Here is a 12,309-nt window from a genome sequence, read left to right on the forward strand (position 1 = left end):
TATGTATGTATGTATACACTATACACTAATATTCTACATTAAGATGGAATTCATTTACAGAATAAAATGTGTGGAATAGGTAAATTAAATATGTTTTGCGTTGTTACAAATGTATTGAAATTAATTTATTAACAAAAACGTGAGGAAAGGGATATGTATATACACTTTTTACTGAATCAAAAAAAATTATTAAACATGACAGTAAAAACTTGGCGCTTTTGTTTTGGAAAAATTGGCTTTTTCTGGTGTTCTGCTGCCACACTGGCTCAGTTGTCGCAAAAGTACACATACATACACGCATTTTTACTTGAAAATAAGTGTGTAGTGGTTAATATGTATACGATGCCATCTCCGTACAGCTCACTTCACCTCGCCTAGCACGCTCGCGTGCGCGCAGTTTGCCCGCGACGTCGACTGCGTGCACCTCTGCTGTGCATCCCTAGTCTATTGTACCATTGTACCATTGTACTGATTTAATAATATGATTCCGAGTGAAATTTTTTCTACTGATGTGATGTGCTGATTGTTAACTATAGTGCATTTCGCTGGTTTGCTTCTAAGCAACTAGGTAGTATTACTAATATCTATAGCAGGGGTGGGCAAGGCCGATGCCGAAATGAGCCACATGTAAATTCTAAATGCTACAAAGAGCCACAAAAAAAACAACAAAAACAAAAATTTAATTTTCAAATAAAATTATGATTAGAAANACCTCTGCTGTGCATCCCTAGTCTATTGTACCATTGTACTGATTTAATAATATGATTCCGAGTGAAATTTTTTCTACTGATGTGATGTGCACCTCTGCTGTGCATCCCTAGTCTATTGTACCATTGTACTGATTTAATAATATGATTCCGAGTGAAATTTTTTCTACTGATGTGATGTGCACCTCTGCTGTGCATCCCTAGTCTATTGTACCATTGTACTGATTTAATAATATGATTCCGAGTGAAATTTTTTCTACTGATGTGATGTGCACCTCTGCTGTGCATCCCTAGTCTATTGTACCATTGTACTGATTTAATAATATGATTCCGAGTGAAATTTTTTCTACTGATGTGATGTGCTGATTGTTAACTATAGTGCATTTCGCTGGTTTGCTTCTAAGCAACTAGGTAGTATTACTAATATCTATAGCAGGGGTGGGCAAGGCCGATGCCGAAATGAGCCACATGTAAATTCTAAATGCTACAAAGAGCCACAAAAAAAACAACAAAAACAAAAATTTAATTTTCAAATAAAATTATGATTAGAAATGAAAAACATTAATTTTATTATTATTATAATGTACGTAAGATAGATATTAAAGAAAATTCAAAAGATCCCTTTGGCCAAATATTCAAAATCTGGTTTTACGTCAGTTAAAGCCGTTCGTAACAGTTCGGTTAAATGTTCGTTTAAAATTTCCAGTAAAAAATTCCCAGTAAAAATTTTCAGAAACTTGCAAGTTAGACGAACAGCTGATAGAAATTTTGTTTACATTCAAAAGTATAAAATTAAAAACGTAATAAAACAAATCCCGAAGTCATATCCTGACAAAGTTCACTGACTAAACGCATAATTACTTACTTCTTACAAGTTTAATCAGTCGCACTTTACTATTTTAACTTCCAAACCATAAAATTCAATTAGGTATTTGCGTAAATTCCGACCAGCTGTTTTTGATCAGCCGTTTTCTTTTTGGCAAATTGCTGTTGGTAAAAATTTTTCCAGCAGAAACTAGCAGCTTTCCCTCAAAATGAAATGTCATATTGCCCCCTACTTTGCAAGTTTTTTGCGTACGAATGCCTGTAAAAAATAACTGCAACTTACTTTTCAGTGGACTTTATTTCGACTATGACCACGTGCCAATTACTTTACTCCTATTGTAAACTGGTTTAATAGGTTTACTAACATCAAATTAGGAAACTTCATATCCTTATTTAACGAATCTTTAAATCAACAAATAATTTTTTTCCTTTTAGTTCTTATTGTAAGAAAAGCGTGTTTTTGTTTTTTTTTAACTATAATTTTATTACTCATTAGGTTAATTTTTTTACACACCTATCATTTTTCTTGTTTTAATAAAAGAACTAACCTTGAAGCTATCATTGGTGTTCTAATATTCTTTTGCAATGAGTGTTGTTGATGTTGATGTTGTTGATGTTTCGGTTTCATTGCAAAAGAGTATTGAGAGTATAAGAGTAGTTCCAGTTATTTTTTACAGGCATCCCATTGAAAACATACAGCACCCCATTGGTAGAGGGCTTCGGATGTACGAATTTGTTGTAACATCAGGAGTTGAAGACTTGCTCTAGCTGCTAGTCTCTTAAAATGTCCTCCAATCACGTCGTAAGCAGATTTCCCATGTGTACTTGCAACAAAGTTCAATTCTGCCATTTCCTTAAAGGGATTTTCATGATTTCAGACCTTTAGTAATATCATTTATTCATATTGTTTTTGTTTTTACCACACCTTTCCCGTTTCAAAAATATACAATTCCATAAAATTTCAATGTCTATTTATCATATTGCTCGAGCGTTAGACGATCTAGAGTCCATACGCATAAGTAGCCCATTACGCCCAATGGGGACTTAAAGTTGACATTATAGACAATGTTTTTATGTAAAAATAAAAAAATTTTAAAAAGGCTATATTAAAAAAAAAATCAAAAAGAAAAATGTTTGCTTAATTTTTTTTGTTTTTTATACGTTGCACATTAATGTAAAATATGTACAATTAAATCCCATAATAAGAAAGAAGAAATACTTTTTTTTCATTAAGTTTCGTTAAAAGGTTTCCACTTTAGAGAAAGGTATGTATGACGTTTTCTTAAAATTTAAGTTCGGTGTAAATAGGCAACCCTTCGTCATATCGGCAAAATATGCTGCACGTATACTCATGTCACCTAGACCTTCAATCTCTTTCCAAATCCTAAGAGGACGCGCACAGATGTGGCCGCGGTGACATGAAATGCCTCTTATTATTTGTTGCAGGGGTTCTCTGATATCTTCTATTGCATTTGACTCTACACTGAGAAAAAAACGCGTTGGAAAATTGAATATTTTTTATTTGATTACCGTTTAAAAATGTTCCATTTATCACTGAAGGATTTAGGTAACGTTTTAATAGTGCAGTTAAGTTCTATATTGAAAAGTTCGGTTAACAGATTAAATGTCTATGGTAGGTTGGAAATGGTATTTTAAATTGATAGCTGTCTTCGTCTCCTAAAGATATCCAAAGTTAGTTTTTGAAGGCATTTATGGATCCTTCTACTGCTTGGATTAAATTGTGAGATGAGCTTTCGTCGGAATATATGGCAACTGATAAGGAATTTACTTCAAATCGCCTGGATAATGTATCTGAAACTACATTGGCTTTTCCGGGTTTGTATCTTAATTCATAATTGTATTCTTCTGATATGCCTTTCCAACGTTTTAGTTTGGAGTTATTGTTTTTATTACTGAGGGCGTATGTAACTGGTTGATGATCTGTATTTATTATAACTTTTGCGGTACCGTATAAGTAGTTTCTAAAGGAGTTAAGTGCCCATATAATGGCAAGCATTTATTTCTCGTTCACTGCATAATTTTCCTCAGCCTTGTTTAGTGTTCTCGATATAAAAGTTATTGGTTTGCCATTTTGTCCTAAAACTGCGCCTATGGCATCCTTTGAACAGTCTGTAGTTAAGTCAAATTCGTTTTTGAAATCAGGGTATTGTAGGACTACGTCTTTGGATGTTAATGTGGATTTGATTTTGTTAAATGCAGATTTTGCTTCTTCGTTTAGATTAATTTGAACTTTTACTTTTGAACATTGTTCCTTCTTCACCTCTTAGGAGGGATGTTAGTGGCTTGGCTAATTTAGCATAATCTCTGATAAATCTTCTATAATATCCAGATAAGCCTAAGAATGATCGTAAGTCTTCGAGTGTTTGAGGGTATGGGAAATTTAATATTGACTGGTCATTAGAAGGATTTGTAGAAATTCCATCGGGGGATACAACAAATCCTAGGAATTCAACCTGTTTTTTGAAGAATTCACACTTATCTATTTGTACCTTCATATTAGCTTCATTAAGGGTTTCGAACATTTTGTCTATAATTTCGGAATGTGATTTCTCGTCTTTGCTAAAAATAATGATGTAATCTATGTATACGTAGCATATTCTATGTGTTTCCTAAGTATGTCGTCTAATGCCCGTTGGAAAATAGATGGGTCTAGTGAACTCGAATTTTCCGTTATTCTCTAAGAAAGCTGTTTTTTCCACCTCAGATTCCTTAAGACGAATTTGATGGAAACCGCTTTTTAAGTCAATTACAGAGAACATTCGATTCTTTCTTAATTGAGAAGATACCTCATTTATTTCTGGTATTGGATACCTATTTGCAATTGTGACTGTGTTCAGTTTTCTGTAGTCACTGACCATTCCTAATTTCTTTTTTGCCTGAGGCATTATCCTTTTTAGGTACAACCCAGACAGGTGAGTTGTAGGGTGATCTTGATTTGCGTATAATTCCATCTTCTAGCAATTTGTTTGTTTGGTTTTCAACTTCTCCTTCTTGGCTATTAGGGTATCGGTAGGATTTGAAATATACCTTTGTTGTGTACGTAAGTTTTTCATTTGGTTTTGAAAATAAGTTGCGGCGTTTTTTTACTAGCTGCCTTATTTCTTTTTTATCTACTGTCGTCATGTGTTCGTCTCGAATATTAATTGTGTTAACGCTCAGTATCCTATATTGTATGAGAAATGTTTTTTTAGTATTGCTTATTACCATAAAGTTTTACTTCGTATGTATTACTGCTGAAAGTTCTTTTAAGCTGTCGTTTCCTAGAATATCGTGGAAGGTTTTGAGTGTAGGTAACAGGAAGAATTTTAATTTGCTACCTTCTATATTAAAAACATTTAGAAATGTGCGGTGTGTAATTTTTATTTTTCCACCAACTGAGTTGTCAAAAAATGGGTTATCATTCTCTATTGCTCAGTCTAGTAATGGTTTGGATATAATTTTTGTTGGATCCTGTGTCTACCAGGATGTTTAATATTGCTCCGCTCCTCGTTTTGCATCTAAAATAGGGTAACGAAGAGCTGTTCAGTCTAAAAAATGTACGTCTATTAGGTCATGTGTTTCTTCGTATTCGTTATTGTAAAATATGTCCTGGTTCTGGTTTTATTGATCTTCATAGTATTGATTTTCATAGTGTTGGTTTTCCATTGCTCCTTCATAGTTTATATGAAAGTTTCTTTGAACCTTCGGTGCGTTTTTGGTTGGCGTTTACCTGGTTCTTGGGGTTTGGGACGGTTTGTGTAGTTTACCGCTCTTTTCCTGATGCTTTCATCTACATCCATAGGTTGGGGTGGTTTAGGTGGTCTTGGAGGGGGATTTTGTAGTTGATTATATGGATTTTGGGGTTGGTATCTATTGTATTGGTTAGACTGATTTGGATTTTGGTTGGTATATTGCTGGAAGTTGGGAGAATGAAAATTTAGTAGGCGATAGTTTTGCGAAATGGAATTTGTTAAAAGTTGTGGTTGATGGGCTAGTTCCGGATAGAATTTCGACTGTGGAAATTGCTGATTCATCGGTTGGGAATATCTTGGTGTGAATAGTTGTTGTCGTGGATTTATGGGATTGAAGCTTTGTTGCCAAGAGGTTGACGGTGCGTTTATCATTCGATTGTTGGCGTGGTATGCTCTAATGCTTTCATTTCCGAGCTTTAGACAAAGATGTAAGGCCTCTGGTAAGCTCTTTAGTTCTTTTATACCTCGAAGCCTAGGCAGGTCGCCAGATAGTCTTCTAACAAAGGTGTCAAGGGCTTTAGCACGGTAGTTATCTGTTAACAGATGGACTGCTTCTTCGCCTATTTCCATGCAGCCTTTTTTGTTTAAGATCATAGATAAATGTCCATAAACTATTTGCTAGAATTCATTTATTGTCATTCGCCCTTGAACGAGGCATGTAATTTGATAATCTAATGTGCCTATATCTCTTTTGTCGGCATAATGGGTGGTCAAACAACGAGAGATTGCTATCCAGTCTAAGGTAGGGCTGCCATAATTGCTGGGCCTCAAACGGGACACTTAGCAAAAAAAAAATTATTTCTTTCCAAAGGGATACTCTCATACTCTCCTTTTTTTAAATCATCTTTACACTTATAGTCTCGTTCAATTGTAGAAAAAAACTTAGTTGCTGCTCTGTTCTAATACATAAAAAAACGGTATTGCATAAACCATAATAAATTGAGATCAAAAAAACATTTCCACTGCATGGACGTATTTATACACATAACGTATTTTATTATATACATAAGTATGTCATAAGAACATTTATGCGTTTTAAAGTATGTATATACAAACAAACAAAACAATAACCATTAGAGATCAATGAAAATTTTTTGTTCAGTTCAGGAACGTATGTATTTGTACTTCTTAACGTAATGGAAGCAAACAAAACAAGAGTTATTTTAAAATATTTTTACGTAATACCATGTTCTGACCGACATCGAAAATATGTTTTCGTTGCTAAAACTGTAAAATCTATCAAATGATATTGTCGCCCGAAATTGTTCACTTTCGAATCCGCGTTTTCCTTAAGGGCGGGTGACAAATATTCGGACGAAACTCACGATAAGACTAAATAATTTTCCTCCAACCAATTAAAATTTACAAAAGCTAATTAAATTTTGTTGTCCCAAGCATTCAACGGGGATATTTTGGTTGTAAACGGGGACACAGGGACAAAGGGTCCGAAACGAGGACATGTCCCTGGAAACGGGGACGTATGGTAGCCCTAGTCTAAGGGTGTGTTATATGACTCTAGTGCTATATCTGCTTTACCAACTATTACATTATTCTGATTAAATTTAAAATGCCAAAGTATTTAGGCGTGTCTTTTGAGAGTTCATATATTCTAAGAACGTTCAACGCTTTTTTTCCAGGAGCTAAACTCCGAAGCGTTTCCTGAAAATTCTCGTAATGAACGTACTACATCTGGAATTTTGTCCATCTCGTTCATATTATTTCTGAATTGCTCCTCTATTGTTTTATTATTGGGGGTATATTGTTGTTAAGTGCATTTTGTATTAGATTAGGGCCGTTCACTTCTATGGTTTGGGTAATCATAGTCCTAATAAGGTTAGCTAATTCTGGAGAAATTTGAGGGGCTGAATTTGAGGGTGCTGCCGGTGGGGCAGTATTTCCTAGCACTGGTCGCCTAATGAGGTTGTTTGGATTTGCCATCTTAAACTTTGTATATTTTTTTTTTTATTTTATGTGAAGATTTTGGTTTACTTCTATTTCTTGTAAAAAAAAAAATACTAGGGCTTTTATTATTACATATAAATTTTTTCAAAAAAGTTTTCATAAAAACGTGAAGATATTAGGATTTTTTTTAGATTAATCTTTTTTTTTACAAAGATTTTTGTAAAAAGGAGAAAAATATTAGCTATTTTTGTTTTTTTTTTAAACAATTTTTCCACAAAAAGTTTCCAAAGACAATTTTTTTACAAAATTTGTTCAAAGAAAATTCCTTAATTTTAATTCTTATATTACTTACAACATAATCAGCTTCATACCAGCAAGTGGCAAATGTGTATTCTCACCTTTTTCCGTTAGGTACTAGGGTACACCGTTTTGCTCTTTTCTCGTCCCTGCTCGGGCGCAACTTTACGGCGGAATTAATTGATTGACGAAAAAAATATTATTTTTGGTCTAAATACCTTTATTATTTGAATCAATAATTACAACTGATTACTTAAATGCTAATTTTACTCTTAATATAAACTAATTCTTCCCATGCCAGCATTAAATACTTGTTGACTTGATTTAGCGCATGCCAGATGTTATATCCAATTTAATTGTGTTTGCTTACGGTGGCTCCTATTTGTTAGTTATAATTCTTCATATTATCGCTTGTCAATATGTTTACATTAATTTGTTTTTTAACTCTACTGGTGTTAAATATATATGTGAAACAACTTCAGAGCTCAAAGGAACATCCAAAAGTAATATAGAACTCCTCAAAACTGGAACAATGTGTTGTTCTTGAAAATCGGATTTCAAATAACCAAGTTATAGTTTCGAATTTTTTAGAAGGATTTTGTATGGTGCCGAAGACCTCTCACCATAAGCTTTAAATACACCATAGGGCTCTTCAGGATCTTGTGCATATGCTCTTGCATTTGTATATTCGTTGCATTTGCAAATTCACAACAGTGAAATGCACACAGTTGCCATGGCAGAAAGCATAAAACTTGCGAATGCAATTGGAACTGCAAATCCAATACCATTTCCACAACATCCTCAACAGCCCTAATATTTGTTTTCGATCCAGTCTAATGTACACATTATACATCCACTTGTTCTACATAACTTCTTCCTCGCAAGTAGTACTTACTCTGATACTCCTAATTTTTTGCTCGGTGTTATGTTCCACCCGTTCTTGTTTTTGTTTACTTTTTGCTTTTGTTGATTGTCTGCCAGCTCGTCTCTCAGTCTGCTTCTATCAGCTTGCTGATATAGGCAAACGCCTCAAAACATTTTGTGGGCAGCGCATCAAAGTCTCAATAAGCGCTGAGTGACTAAGTCTGCGCAAAAGCTGCACCATTTCTGTTTCCCTTTTCCTTTTCCAATCCAATGGTTAATTGTTCATTGGTGTGTAAATATTCGGAATGGTGTACGAATTCAAAGATTCGGCTTGGCAACTCAAGAAAATGTTTGTATATACATAAATATGCGTGCGTAATTGAGTTTTTATTAAGGTAAAGGCTATTTTCGGTACACATTATTCAAAATAAAAAAAGTAAGCTATAATAAATCTATCAGGTTCAGACAAACTTGTGATATTTTTTAAGTTTGAGAACGTGATTTAAAAGCAACAAATACTGCCAAGTCAGGGACCGGCACAGCATTTTTTAACAAGTAAGACATTAGTGCGATTTATGAAACATCGCAAAGTTGCATTTTTGGCGAAGTGTCAACGTTGCGAACGAAATTGTATAAACGACCTATCGCAACTCCGGATCGCAAGTTTTGCAAAGTTTTTACAATTATATTTCGTATCAGCCGTAACTGATATACTTTTTCTTCAAGTATTCGATAACAGTGTCGCAATTTTATCGCAAGAAAGTTTTCATACAAAGGTTATCAGCTGTGTCCCAAGGTGGAAAATTTTGCAACAAATGCAACATTTGCAACAACTTTGCGAAGTTTCATGAATCGCACTATTATCTCGTTGATATCAGTGCAAGAGGCGTTTTATCCTATTTGTAAAACTCAAATAATTGAATTTTTGATAAAGATGCGGCAATGAACCATCACGAAAGAATATTCATATTGATCATAAATATAGCTTAAACGATCTTAACCCTTTAAAACTCCATATCGAAGAAATTGTCATTAAAAAGGAATTTTCACCATATGAATAGCAGTTTTTCAAAATCAAAATCAGTAGTGTCCTAGAAGCTTTACAGTACCGATCAGGGATGAAAAATGGAAATTTCAGATTGTACCTAATATCATAAAATATATGTACCTAAATGAGACAGATTGTACCAAAAAAAGTTACATCATTCATTTGTAGGTTTTTTTTATAAATTTTATTTAAAACATGAATACAAAAGATGGATGTACTTTAAACATGATTATGTTTTTTTTTCTCGACTGAGCCTATATCTATAGACTATAGTCTAATGAGAATCGGAAATGCGTTGTTTTTCTCTACCTTTGACTACTGAAAAATATATTTCAAATCCTGGTCAAAGCAACATCGCAAAAAATATAGAAAAAAGGTTTTTTCTTAACAGCGGTCGTCCCTCGGCAGGCAATGGCAAACCTCCGAGTGTATTTCTGTCATGACAAACAGCTTCTCATAAAAAAACCATCGCCGTTCGGAGTGGGCGTAAAACTCTAGGTCCCTCCGTTCTGTGTGACAATATCAAGGCGCACGCCACATATCGGAGGAGAAGCTCGGCCAAACATTAACATATGTGTAAGCGCCAATCTATTATTATTATTATGTTTTTTTGAATAACCGTTTAATGATTAAATACCGATATTACCACCTGATTAACAATTAATTACTTAAAATGTTAATTAATTCATTAATTTTAATTACGTCATTAGTTTGTTATTTTCGATCATTTTCGAATATGTTTGACCTTTTTTAATTACACGATAAATATAATTATTTGATTAATTTCTATTATCAATCAACAAGCCAAACTATAGACAACAATTAGGAATATTTATTTATTTTATTCTTATCCAAATCTCAAATTTTAAACATTAATTATTGCTTTTATAAACTTTTAAAAAGGATAGACTGGAATCTCCAAAGGTAATGAATTTAATTTATTTTAATGAATAATTTTATTTTTATTTTAGTTCACTCAAAAATGAGCTAAAGTATTCATTTTATTTGCAACTAAAATGTTTTCTTGGGCATCTTAAATATTATTAAAAAGATAAAAATATAGTATTTATTGTATCTGAAACTTTTTACTTTTAATAACATTTAATGACAAATTTATTTTAATTTATGTTCGAAAGTCTGGAATATTTATGTATTTAATTTTGCTTTTAATTAATACTCAAAAAATTTAACACTAATTATTGACAAATCTAAGGCTGCTAAATAAAAATGTGTAATATATTAAAGTGTACTTAATCAAAAGTTTTTTATTGTATATTCATGAATTCAGTTCATTTCTTGACTCCCAAAGTAGTGGTTTTGGTCCATAATTGGACTAGTATTTTTCTGTCTATTTTGAACTAGTATGAGACTTGTATATTTCTGTCCGAAATCTGACAATTGCCATCTCGTAGGACATCCCTATGTTAAAAATACCAGTTGATTGCATGGAAAAAAGGTAGTTGGCTGACTAGTTGGGCATGCGGTTCATACTAGTTGTGAGGTAGTTTGCAACTAGTTCATTTTACTACAGAGTATGTATATGACTGGGAAGTTGGCATACGGTATGACGCAAAACGAAAAAAGAAAAGTTGTTCTGAGTAGCCTTCCTGAAAAGGAAAAAAAAGTTCTGCAAAATTGCGCAGAAAAAAACGTTTTTCCGAAAAGTCGATAAAGTTAAATATTTGAAAAAAAAATTTAAATCTGTTCTGAGTAGCTTTTCAATAGTTCTAGAGTTCCTGAGAAGGAGAAAGAAAGTTCTGCAAAAGTACGCCGAAAAAACATTTTTTTTGAAAAAGTGGAAAAAGTAAAATTTTTTAAAAGAGTAAAAAATTAAATCTGTTCTGAGTACCTCTGCAATAGTTCTAGAGTTCCTGAGAAGGAGAAAGAAAGTTCTGCAAAAGTACGCCGAAAAAACATTTTTTTTGAAAAAGTGGAAAAAGTAAAATTTTTTAAAAGAGTAAAAAATTAAATCTGTTCTGAGTACCTCTGCAATAGTTCTAGAGTTCCTGAGAAGGAGAAAGAAAGTTCTGCAAAAGTACGCCGAAAAAACATTTTTTTTGAAAAAGTGGAAAAAGTAAAATTTTTTAAAAGAGTAAAAAATTAAATCTGTTCTGAGTACCTCTGCAATAGTTCTAGAGTTCCTGAGAAGGAGAAAGAAAGTTCTGCAAAAGTACGCCGAAAAAACATTTTTTTTGAAAAAGTGGAAAAAGTAAAATTTTTTAAAAGAGTAAAAAATTAAATCTGTTCTGAGTACCTCTGCAATAGTTCTAGAGTTCCTGAGAAGGAGAAAGAAAGTTCTGCAAAAGTACGCCGAAAAAACATTTTTTTTGAAAAAGTGGAAAAAGTAAAATTTTTTAAAAGAGTAAAAAATTAAATCTGTTCTGAGTACCTCTGCAATAGTTCTAGAGTTCCTGAGAAGGAGAAAGAAAGTTCTGCAAAAGTACGCCGAAAAAACATTTTTTTTGAAAAAGTGGAAAAAGTAAAATTTTTTAAAAGAGTAAAAAATTAAATCTGTTCTGAGTACCTCTGCAATAGTTCTAGAGTTCCTGAGAAGGAGAAAGAAAGTTCTGCAAAAGTACGCCGAAAAAACATTTTTTTTGAAAAAGTGGAAAAAGTAAAATTTTTTAAAAGAGTAAAAAATTAAATCTGTTCTGAGTACCTCTGCAATAGTTCTAGAGTTCCTGAGAAGGAGAAAGAAAGTTCTGCAAAAGTACGCCGAAAAAACATTTTTTTTGAAAAAGTGGAAAAAGTAAAATTTTTTAAAAGAGTAAAAAATTAAATCTGTTCTGAGTACCTCTGCAATAGTTCTAGAGTTCCTGAGAAGGAGAAAGAAAGTTCTGCAAAAGTACGCCGAAAAAACATTTTTTTTGAAAAAGTGGAAAAAGTAAAATTTTTTAAAAGAGTAAAAAATTAA

At 32.9% G+C, this 12,309-nt stretch overlaps 1 long non-coding RNA gene across 1 annotated transcript; it reads left to right on the forward strand.

Annotated features, from left to right (window-relative positions):
• Positions 1–2,678: 2,678 nt before the first annotated feature.
• LOC108360690 (uncharacterized) lies at positions 2,679–11,152 on the forward strand. The gene is made up of 3 exons (XR_001847168.1): positions 2,679–2,797; positions 4,512–4,517; positions 11,143–11,152. It is a non-coding gene; the product is annotated as an uncharacterized LOC108360690 (long non-coding RNA).
• The last annotated feature ends 1,157 nt before the right edge of the window (positions 11,153–12,309 follow it).

This window comes from Rhagoletis zephyria, unplaced genomic scaffold (assembly GCF_001687245.7).
Source record: "Rhagoletis zephyria isolate East Lansing unplaced genomic scaffold, Rhagoletis_zephyria_1.1 Rzeph_scaffold_00608, whole genome shotgun sequence".
In the NCBI taxonomy this organism is placed as follows: Eukaryota; Metazoa; Arthropoda; class Insecta; order Diptera; family Tephritidae; genus Rhagoletis; species Rhagoletis zephyria.